At 45.2% G+C, this 6,834-nt stretch overlaps 1 pseudogene; it reads right to left on the bottom strand.

Annotated features, from left to right (window-relative positions):
• Positions 1–2,218: 2,218 nt before the first annotated feature.
• LOC120229755 lies at positions 2,219–2,526 on the bottom strand (annotated as a pseudogene).
• Between the last annotated feature and the right edge of the window lie 4,308 nt (positions 2,527–6,834).

Genomic DNA, 6,834 nt, shown 5'->3' with positions numbered 1-6,834 from the left:
CTCCTAAGATTCCAGGAAAGAAAGCAAAGGATGTCTGGGGACCATTTGTTCCCATTTCACGTGGAAATAATTCTAAAGCTTTGGGAGACCAAGTATCATTGCGACAGGAAAAGGGATGGAGGCCCCACTGGCCTGCCGGAACTGTCAGAACCTTCCACAGGTAGTGCGGTTCCATCCCTGCCCTGTCTTGACGCACTCCAGCCAAGTCCAGCCCTACCCAGGACTGGGGTTGGACTCTTTGGCTCTATAGCATCCCGAGAACGCGGATGACCTCCAGGCAAATTATGGCCTTGGCCTCGTCAAAGCTCTTTACCTGCACTTGGTCACATGTAGGGACAGCACCCATTGCAAAGCCAGCTGTAAGAGGCTTGGGAGCCAGTAGTAGTTCCAGAATTCCTTACAGAAGGGGCTTAGAGTGCCCTTCTGGAAGAGGAGAGTGGGCCTGGAAACATGTATAGGGCTAAGTTTTAGATCAATAATATTAACCTTTTCTAAACATGCTTTAATTTCCACTCTACCTAAAATTAAGAGAATTGCCCAGCTCAAAGAATAGGAAATCTTAAGAAAGGGGTTTTGAGTGGAGTTGGAGATTTCCCCTCACTCCAAGCCCTTCCTCTGTGAGGGGAATCCCCCACAGTCCTCTGTTAGAGCTCAGATACCATTAACTCACTTCTTCACCCAAGGAATAGTTACTCATACCCATAATAACAGTTAACTCTTTTTAAGCTCTCTCCATGTTTCACACCCGGCGCTAAATGCATGGTTTGAATGATTTCATGTAATCCTCACCACAGGTAGGTGCTGGCAAGATCACTGTCCATATTTTGCTGATGAACACCTGAGCTCATGGAGATCAGAAGGGGATCTCAAACCTGAGTTTGCCTCCATCTAAATGAATGGCGGGCTCTGGTCTGTCCCAGAACTCATGGAAAACTGGCATAATGGACCAGTGAGAGGAGGAGGAGGGCGGTCCTTGGCATCAGACCAGACAGTCTGAATCCTTCTTCTGCCTCTTATTCCCAGCTGTGCACCTAGGCAGGTGGGCTCATTGCTTGGTGTCCCTCTATCTTCCTTTATACAGGCGGCAGGAGTGGTACCCACTAAGGTGCATCATGGTGCCCGGAGTCCATTCTGCTCAAGAAAGCTTCCCAATTCTTTCATCGTGGTTCCTGTGAGGGAGACCATCTGGTGGGCTCTTTGTCACCGTGTTCTGCTGTCTGGTAGGTATAGGCAGTTGGCGCAGGATAGCCAGTCGGCCCTTGCTTTCCAGCTGAGCAGTGGGAGCCGGCGGTTTCTCCCATCACGGGTACTGAGCTAGGAGGATCTGATTATTGCTGACAGCTAGACTGCCCTCTGGGCAGAGAAAGCTTCCTTGTAAAGTGAAGCCGGGTGGAAAAAAGCAGAGCTGAGAGACGGAGGAGGCGAAACAACAACCTGATTTTTCTCTGGGCATCTGTATTTGGCCATGAAGACACACTTCCAGACTTCCTTTCTTTTGAGCCAATAAATTCACTTCTTGCATAACCTTGTTGGAGTTTTGTTTCTGGCAATCCCCTGGCCTCTAGACTAACATACTACTTCCTAGGGTTGTTGTGAAACATGAGGTGAGGTTATCAGTGTAAAGCTCCTAGGGCGCTGACTGGCACATGGTGAGTGCTCAACTAGTGTTAGTTCATATCATACCGAGTACTGTGTGCTGGGCCCTGTGCAGGGTGCTACAGAATCAGAAGTGAATGAGACTCGGAACTTGCCTTGGAGGACATTGCGCTCTAGTGAGGGAGAGACAAGTCAGTGGACATGTGTAAAGCATCTTAACATACAGGTAGGTACGGGGGCCCGTGGCAGTACTGAGTAACCCGTTGTCTGGAGGGAGTGGTGGGCAGGTGGGTTGGAGAAAGCTTCCCAAATGGCAGGAGACTAAGAGGAGTATTTATTTATTTATTTATTTATTTATTTATTTATTTTTACAAGTGGACCAGTTTATTTAGTAGGAAGTGGAGGAAGTGAGGCACAAATAGAAGGATGCAACACCCAGACTGAACCGAATCTGAGATTCCTGGTAATACAGGTGTCAGTTACACAACTGGCCCCTTCCTCCCCCACTGACTCAGGGACTTACTTGTTGGGGGAGATGAGGGAATAAGTCAGGTGGCAGGACCGGGGTTGCTCTTGGGGCTGGGAATGATCTCTGGGGAACTTTCAAGGCCAGGTCTCAGGCTCAGGATCCAGACCTTGTAACAGATGCAGCCAGACCCAGCAAGATGGCACAAGCGTGAAGCCCTGGGCAGAGATCTGGATGCACATCATGAGCTGAGAGCTATGGCTCTCACCCCGTAGGTTAGGGCAGCCACTGTGCCCAGGCAGCCTTATGGGCACCGTTGGGTTCTCATGGGTCTTGCGAAGGAACTTTTCCTTGAAGCTTTCTGGAGTGCTGTAGACACTGGGGCTAAAGCCCTCAATGACTGGGGGCTTTGATGGTTCAAAGGGCGCCTGGGGAGTCACGGGGCCAGAAGCCGCCAGGGACATGGCAACAGCTTTAGGAGAAAAAAAAAATCAAGACTAAGAGGAGTATTAAGTGATGGGCGATGTTCACAGTGGGACAAAGTAGGTGTGATGGGTTGAATTGTGTTCCCCCAAATGGATGTGTTAAAATCCTAGTATCTCAGAATGTGACTGTCCTTGGAAACAGAGTCACTGGAGCTGTGGTCGGTTAAGATAAGACTGTAGTGGAGTAGGGTGAGCCCCTAATCCGATATGACTGGTATCCCTGTAAGGAGATGACCATGAAGACACAGAGACTTGGGAGAACACCATCTCCAGACGGAGGCAGAGTTGGAATGGTGCACTGATGAGCCAAGGACTGCCAAGCGCTGCTGGTGGTCACCAGAAAGCAGGGGGGAGGCATGGAACAGATTCCCCCTCACAACCCTGCAAAGGAACCAAGCCCTTCACCCCCTTGATTTTGTACTCTGAGCCTCTAGAACTGTGAGAGAATAATTTTCTGTTGTTCAAGCAGCCCTGTCAGTGCTACACCCCCTTGGCCATGTCAGCTGTCACCTCCAGCTTCAGTGGGTGGCTTCCTGCCGGGCACAGGAGTGGGCTCAGTGCATGCATAGGGTAGGCCGGAAGTGGAGGGGAGTTAACACCCTCCCCCAGAGGGATTAGGATCCATAATACATCAAGATTTCCTAAAATCAGTAGAAAAATGGCAAGCATCCTGTAACATTTTCATTGATAATAAGAAATATGGAGGCACCTGGGTGATCAAGTCGTTTTAGTGTCTGATTTTGGCTCAGGTCATGATCTTGCAGTTCACGAGTTTGAGCCCCACATTGGGCTCTGTGCTGAAAGCTCAGAGCCTGGAGCCTGCTTCAGATTCTGTGTGTGTGTGTTTCTCTCTGCCTCTCCCCTGCTAGTATTCTGTCTCTCTCTCTCTCTCTCTCTCAAAAATAAAAAATAAATATGAATTTGGTCTGTTTTGCGCACAGAGGCACAGAGCTCCAAAACCCCTTGGAATTTCCTAACTAATGAGAGGTGTCTTTGGTTATGTTAATGAGGTGACTTTTGGACCCTACCCAAGGATGAGGGCTGCTTGCCAGGGGGCTAACCTCACAATTAGAGACTTGGAATTATCAGTCCTACCCCCTGACTTCCTGGGAAAGGAGAGGGGCTGGAGGCTGAATCAGTCACTAATGTCCAATTATTTAATCAACCTATATAATGAAGTGTCCATAAACACCCAAAAGGAAGGAGTTTGGAGAGCTTCCGAGATGGTGACCACGTGGATGTTCAGGGAGAGTGATTCACCTGGAGAGGACACGGAAGCTCCATGTCCCTTTCCCATGCCTCACCCTGTGCATCTCTTCCATCTGGCTATATCCTTTCATAATAAGCTGGTGATCTAGTAAGTTAAATATTCCTCTGAGTTCTGTGAGCTGCTCTAGCAAATTATTGGAACCTACGGAGGGGTCATTGGAACCTTCCATCTGTAGCTGGTTGGTCAGAAGTACTGGTGACAATCTGGGCATGCAACTGGTGCCTGAAGTTGGGAGGGCAGAGAGCTGTTCTGTAGCACTGAACCCTTAACCTGTGGAATCTGATGCGATCTCCGGGCAGAGAGTGCCAGAATTGAGTTGAACTGAAGCACGCCCAACTGGAGTCTGAGAATTTCTTGTTGTTGGATGTGTGGAGAACACCCCATCCCCAATGTTGGAATTGGATGCACACATCCATGTATCTCCTAAAAGTATAGTAGGCAAAAGACTTGAACAGATATTCTACAGAAGAAATGGGGATGGAAAGAACTCCTGTACAAATCTGCTCGTCTTCAAAGTTAGCCACCCAAAAATAAAATAAAATAAAAGAGTTTGGTTCAGGTAAGGACCTCATAGATACAACTGGCAGAAGATTGAAATATTGGGGGGAAATATTTTCAAAGGCTAGAACAATAGCAAACAAAGAGTATAGTCATTATGTAAGGAGCTATGGCAAATTGATAAGACAGAGACAGGAAACTCTAGAGAGATGGGCAAAGGATATCAATAGGCAATTTGCAGAAAGGGAAATGCAAATGACCAAGGAGGTATTTGTTCAACCTCCTTAGAGTCACAGAAATGAAATTAAGATGAGATGTTCCTTTACACCCATCAGAATGGCAAAGAGAGAGAGAGAGAGAGAGAGAGAGAAAGCAGGATGGTGATAGGAGCTGGTAAAGATAAGGGGAGGCTGGAACTGTCATGTGCCACTGCCAGATTTCAAATGAGTACAGCCTTCCAGAGAGAAATGTAGCAGGACTTGGTGAAATCAGATGTGTGTTTACCTTGAGCTGCAGTGATTCCAGCTCTAGGTAAACAGAGATACTCTCACACGAATCCTTAAAAGGATATGTATGAGAATGTGTTCTGAAAAGTGTCAGAGTTTTACTTTTCACTTTTAAGTCTTCCATTCATCTGGAATTAATTTTTATTAATTTTTATTTTTTATTTTTTAACTAAATTTGATTTTATTTTTTTTTACAAATAGTTTATTGTCAAGTTGGTTTCCATATAACACCCAGTGCTCATCCCCACAAGTGCCCTCCTCCATGCCCATCTCCCCCCTTTCCCCCCCATCAGTCCTCAGTTTGTTCTCAGCATTCAAGAGTCTCTCATGGTTTGCCTCTCTCCCCCTCCCCCACTATTTCCCCCCTTCTTCTCCCCCACGGTCCTCTGTTAAGTTCCTCCTAATCCTCCTGTACGTGCAAACATATGGTATCTGTCCTTCTCTGCCTGACTTATTTCACTCAGCATAACACCCTCAAGGTCCATCCATGTTGCTACACATGGCCAGATTTCATTCTTCCTCATTGCCATGTAGTATTCCATCGTATAGATAAACCACATCTTCTTGATTCATTTGTCTGTTGATGGATTCTTTGGCTCTTTCCATGTTTTTGCTATTGTTGAGAGTGCTGCTATGAACATTGGGGTACATGTGCTCCTATGCATCAGCCCTCCTATATCCCTTGGGTAATGGAATTAATTTTTATTAATTCTTGTGTAAGGTAGGGGTCCAACTGAATTTTTTACATATGGATATCCGATGATCCCAACACCACTAACTGAATGTCCCATCCTCTCCCAAAGGATCCGCAATGCCAGCCAGCTACATTAAATTGCAGAATTATATGAATGGAAATGGTTTTGTCTCTATTATGTTCTATTGGTGAATATTTCATTCCTATACCCATATCATACTTGTCTTTATTAACAGTATTGATTTCTAGAGGCCAAATATTCCTACCTTTTCCTTTTCATTCATGCCTTTGTATTTCTGTATAAATTTTAGAATCAGTTTTTTAATTATTGTCTGAAAAATCTCTTACGTAGCCTCTGCAGGAATTTGTATAAGATTGGAATAGTCTATTCCTTCATGTTTTGGAAGAATTTTCCTATAAAACCATCCTGAGTCTCACGTTTTCATAAAAAACTTAAACTATTAATTTAATTTCTTTTTAAAAAGTGTTTAATGTTTATTTATTTTTGAGAGAGAGAGAGAGACTGAGCAGGAGCGGGGTAAGAGCAGAGAGAGAGAGGGAAACACAGAATCTGAAGCAGGCTCCAGGCTCCGAGCTGTTAGCACAGAGCCCGACGCAGGGCTCAAACCCACAAACTGTAAGATCATGACCTGAGCTGAAGTCAGACACTTAACCAAATAAGCCACCCAGGTGCCCCAATTTTCTTTAAATGTTGTAGTTTTGGGTTTTCTATTGCTTCTTGTGTCAGTTTTAGTAAACCAGTTGTGTGTATGTTTATACTTTTTTATTTTATTTATTTATTTATTTATTTATTTATTTATTTATTTAGAGAATCCCAAGCAGACTCTGCACTGTCAGTGGGCTTGAACCCATGAACCGTGAGGTCATGACCTGAGCTGAAACCAAGAATCAGACACTTAGCTGACTGAGCCACTCAGGTGCCCCGAATGTATGTGTTTTATTAAAGAATTTCATCTAAATTTTCAAAATAGCTGGCCTGAAGTTATATATGGTATTCTATTTTTTTAATTTATTATTTCTGAGAGAGAGAATGTGAGCAGGGGAGGGTCAGAGAGAAAGGGAGAGAGTCCCATGCAGACTCTGTGCTGTCAGCACAGAGCCTGAAATGGGGCACCACTCATGAACTGTGTGATCATGAGCTGAGCTGAAATCAAGAGTCGGATGCTTAATCAACTGAGCCACCTAGGCACCCCTATGCTATTCTATTATTATCTTTGAAATTTCTGCTATATCAGTCTTCGTGCCTTAGCAATTGGTTGATCTTTGTGTATGTTCCATAGGTACAGAAAAATTTGTGC

Source organism: Hyaena hyaena, unplaced genomic scaffold, assembly GCF_003009895.1.
Source record: "Hyaena hyaena isolate Hyena2069 unplaced genomic scaffold, ASM300989v1 scaffold_35, whole genome shotgun sequence".
In the NCBI taxonomy this organism is placed as follows: domain Eukaryota; kingdom Metazoa; phylum Chordata; class Mammalia; order Carnivora; family Hyaenidae; genus Hyaena; species Hyaena hyaena.
This window is presented reverse-complemented; position numbering and strand designations above follow the sequence as displayed.